This window comes from Protopterus annectens, chromosome 2.part1, assembly GCF_019279795.1.
Source record: "Protopterus annectens isolate FY-2018-M chromosome 2.part1, PAN1.0, whole genome shotgun sequence".
Classification (NCBI taxonomy): domain Eukaryota; kingdom Metazoa; phylum Chordata; order Ceratodontiformes; family Protopteridae; genus Protopterus; species Protopterus annectens.
The window spans coordinates 732,019,641-732,033,106 of NC_056729.1; the positions used below are offsets into that span (position 1 = coordinate 732,019,641).

Here is a 13,466-nt window from a genome sequence, read left to right on the forward strand (position 1 = left end):
CTGATAGTGCATGGAACCCGCCTTGAAACGTAGGTATTGTCTGCAGGATTCAATTATTGGAATGTGCAGGTAAGCTTCTTTTATGTCTAGGGTTGCCAGCCAGGCATCCATGGCTAGCATAGGAAGAAGCTGCTGAAGAGTTAGCATTTTGAAATCTGGAACCAACAGAAAGATGTTGAGAGTAGACAGGTCCAGGATAGGACGCCAGGACTTTTCTTTTCTAGGAACCAGGAACAGTCTTGAATAAAAACCTTGTCCCCTTTCTTCTGCTGGGACAGGTTGAATAGCCCTGATACTGAGGAGAGAAAGCACTTGTTTTTCGGCCTTTGCCCACTGATTTGGGGGGAGGTCTGGCCATCCACTTGGGGGTGGGAGTGAGTGGCAGTGGAATCTGTATTCTAGGGACACTATGTTTAAAACTCATTTGTCCTGGGTAATGAGTTCCCATTTTTTTTGCATGCAGGGTGAGCTTCCCTCTTAAGGGAGCACGTAGTTGAGCAGGGCTTGGAAGAGTTAAGGGTAAGTAATTGTGCCATTTTTCCATAGTGGGGAGGCTTGCTACTCCCTGCTCTGGAAGTGGGAACCTCCCACTGCTTAGATCTGTGCATAGCCTGAGACTGAAGTCTTGGTGGTCTTCTGCTCCTAGGTTTGGACTGAGAAGGCCTGGAAGGGACTGGAAAGGAACAATTCTTTGAAGGCCAATGCCTACTGAATCTAGGAGGCTGTACTTGTAAGAAATCTTTAACAGTCTGCCTAGATTTAGCTTTTTCCTCCATCCTTTTGAAGACGTCTTCTGCTTTGTTGCCAAAAAGGTGGTCTTGGTCTAAGGGTGCATCCAGTAATTTAGCTTTAATATGATCTGGAAAGTTTTGTTCCTTAAGCCAAGCATGCCTTCTCAGTACAGACCCAGTGACAGTAGCCCTGCAAGATACTTCTAAAGCATCAAAACCACATTGCAAAGTATGTTTACCAACTTGTTCAGCAGAATGCATTAACTCTTGCAAATCTTTGTGTTCACCACAGTCAGGAATCAACATCATTCTCTGTTCAAGTAGTCCCAGAATATGCTGCTAATACTGGCAATTTAAAGCCCTAATGGCCAAAGTAGCAGAAGTGTATACCTTCTTATTCCATCTGTCTAAAGCTCTAGAGTCACTATCAGAAGGGGTAGGATTTCTGGCAGTAGTAGCCTTAATGCCTTTTGGTCCTTGGGAAATGGTCTCTGGATCCGCAGTAGAATTCTTGAAGAGGAATTTGAGAGAGTCAGGTACTCTGTAGTACCTGTCAGGTTTCCTGGGAGCTGGAGGCAAAGTGTCTGGGGTAAGGCTGGATAGAAAACATCATCTACAATCTCCAGAACAGGAGGGATAGCAAGAGGCCTGTGTTGAGGTAGGAGTAAAAATTCCCAAAGTCTCTTTTTGGACTCAGAATAGTCCTGACTTTCCCAGCAGAAATACTCCCTAAGGGTATGCAAGGTTTCTCCAAAAGAAAAATCTTCTGGAGGGGAAGCAGAGGGAATGGAATCTTCTGCATCAGAATCCTCATAAGTAGATAAGGGTAAATCCTAGTAGTCAGAAGAAACAGAGGTATCAGATTCCTGATTAGAAGATTCAAAAAGAAAATCAGTTCTAGGTCTCTTAGAGGGGGAAGGCTGGCTTCCCCTAATTAAGGTAACAAGGTCTTCAGCCATTCTAATCATTTGTTTTTGAGACATAAAGGCCTGAGAATGTGGTTTGGTTGTCGGTTTTCTAGGCGTAGTGTGAGCATGCCCAAGGTGGTATCTAGTGTGGCTCTTAATCAGTCCATTCATTTGCCAACTTTCTTTCCCAATCCACAGAACAAGGCGAGCAGATTCTGCATTCATTGGATGTACACAGATAACTTATATTTTACTTGGACAGGACTAAATCTCGAAGAAAATTTGAACAACTGCTGGTAGCATTTGCTGCAGGGGCAGAGGGAAAGGCTATTTCAAAGCAAACCATTTCCAAATGGATAAGCCATTGTATTCATTTCTGCTATAAGCACCATGGAAAACCTATCCCCCAGGGGATCAGATCCAATTCTACCAGGGCTGCATCTACTTCTGCAGCCTTTCTCAGAGGTGTTCCTACCAGGGATATTCTAGAAGCTGCTACCTGGCGTTCAGTTCATACCTTTACCAAGCACTATCATTTACCAATCTTCTCTAAATCCGGAGCTGGCTTTGCCACTGCTGTTTTGCAGGGCCTTATAGCTGATCCTAATGCTGTATAAATCCATCCTCCCAACCGTAGCTTTGGGAATCTACCCAAATGTAATGACTGCAACAGTGAAACATGAAGAACATAGTACAGTTGTGTACACTTACCATAAATGTAGATGTTCAAGTGTATTCACTGTTGCAGTCCTGGTTACCCTCCCTCCAGCCCCGTTTTTTCTCTTACTATGCCTCTCCTTTCTTTTACTACACTTAAAAGCTTTTTTGGTGTATTTGCTTTTGTTTGGAGATATATTGTTGCGTTTTAAATTATTTATATATTTTGCTCCCCATTTGGGGGGCACCTGACATCTGGGGCAAGAAAAACTGATGTAATGGCGTTGGCTGCATACCCCTGATGACCTGACATCATGGAAGAAGGGACAGCATCCGACGCAGGACCCAAGACTTTGTTAATCAGGCCAACTAAGGGCAACCTGCCAGCAGATTACCCAAATGTAATGACTGCAACAGTGAAACATGAAGAACATCTGCTTCTGCTTCAGGCACTGCACAGCAAAAAAGACTGATGTAGTGGCGTCGGCTGCATGTTTTATACCCCTGACGACCTGACATCATGGAAGAAGCAACAGCATCCGATGCAGAAATCTGAAGACACTGGTATTCAGGCCGGGTGAGGGCTACCTGCAGGCAAATAACCCAAATGTGATAACTGCAACAGTGAAACATGAAAAACATCCGATACTGCAAAGTGAATCTACTCAAATGCCTATGTTTATGGTTAAGTTCTTAACACAACAGTGCAATTTTTTTCACAATTCACTGTTGCAGTACTGTCTCCTGGAATGACTCAAAGAACTTGAAAAAGAGGGTGTCTGGCTAGGGTTGTAGGGAATATAAGGCCTACAATATGGCTAGGGCAAAATGTGCTCAGGAAATGTTGATAGCCTTCCCTCTAAGGAAGGCTGCAGTGGCCCTGGTGGAATAATCATTATTAGATATGCTGAAGGCTTTTCTATAATGATTGTAACAAAATACAATGCATTGGCCTATCCATCTGCATACAGTTTTACTTACTGACAAGCTTAACTTCTGTGCCTTTAGCAAAGGCAATAGAGAGCAAATCAGACTTCCTTTAATGTTGTTCAGCCCAGCAAGAATCTTAGCTGCGTGTGCATATCTGGGGAATTCAGGATTCTTTCTCACTTGTCTTAAGGGAAGGAAAGAAACACACAGATGAATGGCTTGGTTTAATGAAAGTTCTGGAACCACTTTTAGCATGAAGGAAGGGTTAGTACAGAGGGTGATTCTATCCTTCTGAAAGGCTAGGAAAGGTTCCCTGTACATGAGAGCTTTCAATTTTGGAATTTGTCTTGGTGATGTCAAAGCAACCAAGAAGGCAGTCTTCCAAAATAAGAACTTAATTGGGGTATAAATAGCTGGTTTAAAAGGGCACAGAGCACATTTCTCTGGTACAAATTAAGATTCCATGTTAAATTCTCTTTTTTGGATGGCCTCAGATGCATCCCCTCTCTGAAGTACTATTTCAGCTACAATCTGGAGAAAGAGAAGAAGTCTATAGATAGGCAGAAATGGCTGAAATACACACTTTCACGGAGGAATAGGACAGCCTGCTTTGTAGAAATATGACAGGTGGCTGAGGACTACTGACACTTGTGCTGATACTGTGCCCTGTCCTTTGCCATGACATTAACAGAACAACTTCTTGACATTTTAGTGCCAGGTTTCCTGACCACCTCAAAATGTGTAGCACATTAGAAAATTTGACCTTGGAAGGCATGAGTGCTAAATCATCCCCACTGTCAACCTTACTGTTTGAAATTTTAGGTGAAAATTAACCCCACCCCCACATTCTGAGTAAGGAGGTCAGCACTCCTTAACTTGGCTCAGCAGAAGGGAGAAACAATGCCATGTGAGCCACAGTGCAGCAATCAATAGCATACTTGGTCTCTACTCCTTTATCTTTTGTAATACCCTGGGGATTAAGGGAGAGGAAAAATAGCATACAGATCTAGGCCTGCCCAGGGAATGGAAAGGATATCTGCCACTCAAGCCTCTTTTATAGGTATCCTGGTGTAATATTTGCTCAGCTGTCAGTTTTCTGGAAAAACAAAAAAGATCTATTTCTGGCACACTCCACATGTGGACTAAATCCAAAAATACTTCTCTTTGTAATATCCATTTATTGTGGTGAAGTCTTACTCTTCATAGATGGTTTGCAAGCACATTGCCATTTAATGGGATGTACTGGCATGGGGAAATTAGCCCTACCTCCTGAACTAGCTCCCATACCTGAATGCTAATCCACATAGGACACAGCACTCGGTTACCTGCTGCTCATTGACATACTTCATTACTGTTGTACTACTGTTTGTCATGACTTGCAAGGTTCTCTGCTGCCACGTGTGTGCAAAGGCTCTGATGGCTGGGATAACTTCCATCATCTCCTCGATCTTGTTATGCATTTTTTCTGAAGGTCCAGTCCAATATTCCCTGTACTCTCATTTGTCCCACACGGCCTCCCCATGCAAAGTCTGAGGAGTCTGTTGTGGAAGCCTGAGGCAGTGTATCCATCCTGACAGGCACTCCCACGGTTTGAGAGATTTTATATACCCACCATGAGAGCTCTTTTTGATACAGGATAGCAGAGGAATGTTAGTCTGAAATAAACATGCATGCTGGTAACATCCGTTTTTGAGAAGCAACTGCAGCTTTCTCATGTGTAGTCTTGACAGAGAAGTCATTATTATGCACAAGGCCATGTAATCCAGAACTTTGAGAATTCTCTGGCACTGATTTGGTTACAAATGGTGGTCATTCTGAAATACTGGGTCAGGAAGAGGATCTTCTCTGGGCTGAAAACCTTTCTTCCTGTATATACACAGGAAAGCTCCTTGAAAAGTGACTTGTCTCGATGGGTCCAGCTACAACTTTTGATGTTTAAACAACACACATGGTCTGGAAACTGTGATCTCCAGAGTCCTTATTATTGTTTGCATGGATAAGATCTGAATGAGGCAGTTATCCAGGTAGGGTATATGTGAACATTACTTGTCTTGCAAAAAGTAATGGCTGGAACCAGGTACTTTATAATACACAAGCCAAATGGCAAGGATGTGAATTCATAAGGAATGACCCGCCACTCTGATTCTTAGGAATTGCCTCCAACCACCCTTGGATATAGGGGTGTGTACATAGGCACTTATTGGGTCTAAGGTCATTAATAAAGGCTCATAGGAGAATCAGGGGCAAAAGATTCTGTAATGCCAGCATTCTGGACTTTCAAACTGACAAACGTGCTCAGTCTAGAAAGGTCCAGAAAAGCCCCCCAGGTTCCTTTGTTTCTTGGTGCTAGAAACAACCTGGAATAGAATCCGGTGTCTTTTTATTTTCTGGAATGCCCTCTATGGCTAGCTGTGACATAAAGTTGTTCTTTAGTTGTAAAGACTTCAGACGTTGCTAGTCTTTTAGTTTGGTTGGAATGCCCATAAACATTGCATTCTTTTGAAATTGTAGCTTGTAACCATTTTTATGATTTGCAGGACCAATTTCTCCTATGGGATGTCTTCCCATTGTTTTGAAAAGAAGGCCAGCCTGCCTCCAGTTTTTGACTGCTATAGGAATGGAAGATGGCTAAGGGTGGGAGAAGGTTGAGGTGGGCTTTTTGATAAGGGGAGAGAAAGTGCTGTTCTAGTTTATAGCTGCTTCCTCTGACTGTCACAGTACGGAGGTCCCCTATGCCTGCTTTTATTGTCACATTACAACTCTTTCTATAACTGCTCTTCTTCCCTTTTTGGAATCTGGCTTACCTTGTTTGGAAAAAAAGGGACAGATTTTGCTGGGTGCAGTTTCTAATGTAGCTGAATAGTGCAGAATGAAAAAAAAATATTTGACAGACTGTATAACTACCTCTTCTCCTTCAGAGAATTTGAGTTTTGGCCTATGTGGAGGCTTGGAGCTGAGGCCAAGTCACTCCTGGCTGACATAAACCAACAGATAACAGTTTGGGGTCCTGTGCTTGAGCAGACATCCAAGACACTGATATGGTCTTCCTCAACTTCCTCTTCCATCAACAAGTGAACACTACCCTTCTTTCTAGTAAATATTATGAAAGTACCAGCACCCTAGGCCTGCAAAAGTGCTGTGGGGCTGACCAACAAACAAACAGTTTTGACTTAGGAGGGTGTGCTGGAAGGCAAAGGTATAGTGGCCCCCAGAAGGGTCCAACAGAAGCCTCATTTGAGCAAGGAACCCAGAACCAGAAGAAGGGACTGCATAATGATGACATCGGTACCCTCAAGCCTCTGGGGGATTTTCAAAATCTGAAGCAGTGTCACTGGACTCACAAACTATCTTCTTCGTCGGGCACGTCTCAGAGGAATTTTTCTTTATAGAGTAGTCTGAAAAAGAAGTGAGGGACTCCATGGCAGACAAAGATTTAACTGAGTTTTTGAGAACACTATACTTAGAAGGGATTCCCCTCCACATACAATGTCTCACTGTTGAAATAATCACACTCGAGACAACCAGGCATGTTGTGCTCCAGGTCAAGGCAAAAAGACACAAATTCTACCTAGGTTGGGACAAGGGGGCACATGCTCTGTGAGCAGTGCATTACAGGCACTATCAAGTGATGCCAATCAATCGATGGTATTCATTTGTGTACAGACGACATTTACAAAACCAAATTTCAATACTGCTTTTCTGCAGTACTTAAGCTCCTTAGCTCTGTGTGTGTGTTACAAATTACAGCAAGAGGTTTACTACAGTTTTAAAAGCAGAAGTCATCCTTTTTTTTCTCCGCAGTATCGAATTAAGGGTGGGGCAAAGAAACGAGACTTGACTGGCTCCCGAGTTTTAGGAGCTCCATCCAAATAGTGCCCCCCCTTTTTTTTTTTGCTCTCAACTGTGTACCAGATCAGAGAATGGTACCGGGCAGTTGATGAACTCTGGGGATTTGCTTCCTACACCTAATGTAATTATTACCTTTAGTCCCTGACATCTACAATTCAAGATAAAATACAGCAAGGTAAAGATAAGAAAAAATTCCAAGATACTTATCTGTAAACTCTGACTTCAAGCAGACCTGAGGATTTGACGATACAACCAGAGTACTTGAGATCCTAACCAAAATACAGCAGGGCAGAGCTGAAGATGGCTCCACTTTGCTGTTAGTAAGGGAAAGAATCTGCCAGGACTGGCACTGGAAGGGAAGGGCTCCAGTGTTCAGGTTGGCCATCAGGCTTCTGCAGGCAGGCATCCCATCAGTACTGCAACTGTGAATCATAAAGATCATCAAATCATTTACACTATTTGCATGCATTACCAAATTGTGAGCAGCAGATGGAACTATTCTGATGCTAAAAGTACGGCACATCATGCCAATCCACCATCCTTCACAGACATGCATGCACAAACATTTTAAATGCACGCGCACGCACACACACGTGTGTGTGTGTGTGTGTGTGTGTGTGTGTGTGTGTGTGTGTGTGTGTGTGTGTGTGTGTGTGTTTATTATCTGGATTCCATGTATAAGCGTATCTTAACTGATGTGAACAATCAGATTTTTTTTTTAAACACTTAGTGCTTCAGTGTCCAAAGCAGGCAATCTAACTTTGTTGAGCAGAGGCATGTCAATGAGCAAATGTGACTGCTTTTTTATTTTTGCAATCAAAAAGTATCCAACAGCAATTAAGTGAATTAGATAATGACTAGAGCTAGAATCAACAGGAAGAAGGCATCACTTAGGCAGCTATCAGAGGTGGTTCAGCTTTTTCTTGTTATGCCCTATCCTAGCAGAGCACTGAATTTTAATACAAAACTCTACCAGTGTCTCTTTTCTGCCATGTTCTATGTGCAACTTGATGTCTATTACAGATATTGACTGCCAGCCCTACAGAGGTAATATATGTCATGTATCAACAAATGCTGGCTGTTGTATTGTGCATAAAAACACACACAGTAACCATATACGTTGTTATCTAAGGTATTCATTACAAAGTTCTTTTGGATGTAACCAGGCACTCAAATCTGGATTTCAGCAGTCCAAACAGTTGCTCAATCTCATTCTTTTCAATCTATATGATGTAATTTAGGCTTCCTCTGGAAGAAATTAAGGCCAGCATATAGCTGTCATTAGCCTTGGCTCCACAGGGTAACCACCATCTTCTATAAAATAAATTTATTCTCAAGCGATTGTGCATGTAAACATACATCTAGGTAGGTACACACCTAGTATCCCTTGAGAATGCCACGTAACAAAGTTTGCTTGTAAGCCACATTTTTTTTTTGTTATAGAGCTGTTGTTCACAAATGCAGGGGAGTGATGGTATAATTCGCAAAATATGGTCATCTGCATACGGTCTGGCAGTTAAGTGAATGCCACCCATTCAAGCTGATGCATCTTGTCCATCTTTACTGGCACCTTTAGAGAGATATGTGTGAGGCCAATAATGCCAAGTACTCATGAGACGAGTATAACCTCACAAGCTGTTGTCCCATGCCTTTACAGCACTTTGCTGATGTTCTTGGGAACATTATGTAGTCCACAGACTCATGACACTTAATGACAAGGAACAGGTCTAAGAGGTGGCAGTCTGGGACTCTCCTGCTGCATCACCCATACAATGTTAGAATGTCCCAGATTCAAAGTTAATTTCTAGTGAATGGCAAACTTCTGCTTGTGGTGGGACAGGGTTTCTTCACTGACTGCATGGATTCCTGTGTGATGTACATATGTCACACACACTTAGGATTTGGTCTCTGTCCAGTCAGTATCTGATGATAGCCTCTTGTCCACAAAACAGGTCACAGGAGTCACAGATGTTATTTAACAAATCACCTCCTTCCTTCGTGGTCTGCAATGAGTACCTTCAGATTATTCACCTGCAAGGTAGGGGTGTCCATGTCTTTTTCTGGGGTTGACACTATAAAAGCTGTATACACACTGCATCTATGTAAATATTGTGTCACAGTTTTACTTCCATGTAAGTAAGCGCTGAGGAATCATTAGTAGCACACAGACTATTGCAGCATGTTTGCACATTTCTTCAACAGTATACTTCTTAGAGGAATGCAGCATTTTTTTCTGGGGTTGTTGTGTATCAATATACATAGCTTCTTACGTAAATGAACTTCCAATTTCTACTTCCATCTTGTACAGGTACTGAGACAGCTTAACGTTCTAAAGAATCTTCTTCTTTCGGCTGCTCCCATTAGGGGTCGCCAGAGCAGATCAACTGTTTCCATTTCTTCCTGTCCTCTGCATCTTGCTCTGTCACACCAACCACCTGCATGTCCTCTCTCACCACATCCATAAACCTTATCTTAGGCCTTCCTATTTTCCTGTTACCTGGCAGCTTCATCCTTACCATCTTTTTCCCAATATACTCTGCATCCCTCCTCAGCACATGTCCAAACCAATGTAATCTTGCCTCTCTGGCTTTGTCTCCAAACCTTCCAACCTGGGCTGACCCTCTAATATACTTATTCCTAATCCTGTCCATCCTTGTCACACCCAGTGCAAATCTTAACATCTTCAACTCTGCCACGTAAAGCTCTGACTCCTGCCTTTTTGTCAATGCCACTGTCTCCAACCCATATAACATAGCTGGTCTTACTTACCCTCTTGTAGACCTTCCCTTTCACTCTTACTGGTACTCGTCTGTCACAAATCACTCCTGACATTGTTCTCCACCCACTCCATCCTGCCTGTACTCTATTCTTCACCTCTCTTCCACACTCGCCATTACTCTAAACTGCTGATCCCAAGTACTTAAACTCATTCACCTTCACAACCTCTACTCCCTGCATCCTCACCATTCCTCTATCCTCCCTCTCATTCACACACATATATTCTGTCTTAGTCCTGCTGACCTTCATTCCTCTTCTCTCTAGAGCATATCTCCACCTCTTCAGGGTCTCCTCCACCTGTTTCCTACTCTCTCTACAGATCACAATGTCATCTGCAAACATCATAGTCCACAGAGACTCCTGTCTGATCTCGTCTGTCAACCTGTCCATCACCATTACAAATAAGAAAAGGCTCAGAGCTGATCCTTGATGTAATCCCACCTCCAACTTAAACGCATCAGTCACTCCCACCGCAGACCTCACCGCTGTCACACTACCCTCGTATATATCCTGTACCACTCTTACAACGTTCTAAAGAATCACAATCTGCAAAACACTGCAGTGTGCTGCTTGTATGTTTCTTCGTTAACATGCTTCACCTTAGGCAATTTGTCTGGAACAGTCAGCATGCTGAAACTTCTACAACATCATGGTAACACCTTTCTGCAATTGTTAAGTTGTTTTGTTTTGTAATCCAGCCCTCCACAAGATGGGGATATAGGACCTACAAGACAAATTAGACCAAACAGCATTTAAGTCTTGTCTGCCTCTAACCTCAGATGGCACTTCCTGCCTCCAGGAGAGAGGCACAAGATATGTCCATAGATACTTTTGAGTGTAGCTAGCCAGTTATCAACTTTTGTCTTAAACATGATAAAAATGATAGACAGTTTACTTCAGAGATGGGGTATACACTGGGAGATGAATCTATCAAGCCAGCATGTCCTGTTTGTTTGTTGCTGAGGATTTCACACCACAAACACCCATACTAGGCCTAGTTGTATGAAGATGTGAGTGAGCAAGGAGGGCAGAGTACTTAGTGGTCCTAAATGCTAAACATAATTCACCACAGTGGAGGTTATAAGATAGAGGGTAAGGGGATAAGGCTTTGGGTCTGTTATGGTAGTTACAGGTCATTAAGCATGTGATCTTTTAAGTTAAGAAAACCTCTAGGTTTATTTAAGTTATGTGATACGTTTAAAGACATGCCAAAGAGGGCAATGGACTCAGTAATTTGTCAGATAAAAAATCAGAGTGATGTAACTTCTTTTGATCTAATTGAGATCCTTTAAGATAATATTTGAAGAAAGAAAGATTTTCCTGACTACTACTGCAAAGGAGCAGGCAAAAGACATAAAACTGTTAATGAAGGTAAGATCTCTGATAACTGAAGTCAATCTGCAGAGTGTTATCTGTGCTATGCTATGGGTCATGAAACAGCTTTGGTTTTCCGCATTTAATAATACTGCATTTTTTGCATTTAATTTAAAGATAATTTATTTAAACCAGTTTATTCCACAGCTTTGATCAGGTTACAGTAAAACACTGCCAACAATTGAACAAACACTACCACCTAGCTTATAATCATCACTTCACATCCCATCCTTTCTTCATCCTTCCTCACCTTATCTTGTCATCCCCTTACTTACTGCCTCTCATTCATCCTACCTCCCTCTTCAGTCTTAACACTTCTCTCCTTTCTACTACTATTGCCTCTGCATGCTTCTCTCTCAGTTTCTCTGTCTTCGTCCCATAGTATCCTTTCCCACAGTTATTCTCTCTTGCCACTTCTAACGGCTTCATACCTCTCTATATAATGGATAATGATATGTTGCTGTCACTGTAGCATAAACCATCTTAGGTCATTATGGCTATATCCTATCCAAAAAGCTCTGCTAAGCAAAATTCCATTTTTCCATCCACGTTTTGACTTTGTTTATTGCTTCTTAAACTAAATGTTGTAGCACATTTTCCATCTGTAAATATATAGGTTTTACATAATATTCTTGTATCTGTAAATATGTTTTGTTCATTTCTTATGTAATCCTAGGGACACCCACATTATGCCTGCAAATAATCCATTGAGATCAGGGTACTACCCCAGTAAACAAATAATAATAAAATAAAGACATAAAATTCAGTTAGCCATAGCTCTGTGTAACTGGTATGAAGGTTGGGAAAGTGGATTTGTAATGCAATTTGAAGGAAAATCTCTGAATGCAAATAATTTGAAATGCTTTTGCTAAAAGCCACTTTCGGCAACCATTAAAACAAGCTTTTTTCCACAGGGCTGTATCTCCCTGCATCCCAATGCCAGGGGGGATCCCCACACCCCCCAACATATATACCGACTCAATGGTCGCACAACAGTGGGTAACAGAAAATTCCTAAAATTGACTTTCAGGAAAATGTATTAATGATAATACCATTCTGACAAACTGCATTTATTTGACTATCTGTCTGTATTCTGGGGAAGTAGATCCCAAATAGGATGGGTCCCAGCATGGCCATGAGGGACACCTCTGATCACTTTTTTTCATTTTCTGAGGTAGTTCCAGCTTATTTTATAAAAGTTTGCTCTGTCTGATAACCAGTTTTACAAAATAAGCATTTATGCTTAGGCCTTTGAATTTGCTGACAATCACATAATGGGGAACCAGTAAAAAGGTTTTAGCCATATCAAGGTTATGTTGTATGAATGGCTTGAATGCCTTGCACAGCTTCCATGGTCCTTTCCAAGTTTTTACTAGATGGAGCAGGCATGATCTACCTTTGAAAAAGCTGAACTGGTGAGGGTCCAGAGCCATAAGTTTCACCTCCCATTGCATACCTTTCCAGCTAACCATCATTCGCTTGTTATTGTCCTTACTGCTCCTAATTTAAGTGTTCTTGGTACTACTCTATGGGGCTGAAATCAATGTAGCTGTCACTTGTTGGAAAGAAAAAATTGAAATTCAGTAATCTGGCAGTATGATGCAATATGTCCTAGAAAGTGCCAGGTATGTTTTTTTTATATCCTAGCTGTCAAGTCTGCCCAATATCATGCACATGAGTGCATATAACATCAATTAGTTCCCACCTACTCCCCAACTCCAAGAATGTCAATTTCAACAGCTTCCTGTTATGTGATTACAACATAATTGGGAGAGTGCTAGCCCACAAACAGTAACACTGCTATCTGCCCTGGAATGGGTGAACAGACAGCTGATATCCCTTTCCATCCTCTGTTGCACCAGGCAAGGAAGCATTCAATTTCTAATGTTATATAGCCTAATATGATGCACTCCAAGGCTTTGCAAATTAAACTAGACATCCATGAATATACTGGGGACCGTGGACATGACATTTTTGATTTCTGAGAGGATAGTTATGGTGATCCATGTTAATCCTTGGAGGGCTTGTAACTCTGGGGTTTGTGAACTTTCTTTGTCTATAGACTATATGGTGCACATATATACATAGAACATATACACTCATAAGGGTTGCACCTAAAAAAAGTCTTGACCTGCACCCTCATTTTTAAGATGTATGTAATATTACTGTCAACTAAACATTTCTGATATGTTTGTAATACCTAAGGAACCCAGCAAGCGAGTACAGCTGTTTGGTTTCA

At 41.8% G+C, this 13,466-nt stretch overlaps 1 protein-coding gene across 1 annotated transcript in view; it reads right to left on the bottom strand.

Moving 5' to 3' along the window:
• TMEM144 (transmembrane protein 144) overlaps positions 1 to 13,466 on the bottom strand; it is an 817,557-nt gene that overhangs the window by 678,283 nt on the left and 125,808 nt on the right. The window lies entirely within an intron of this gene.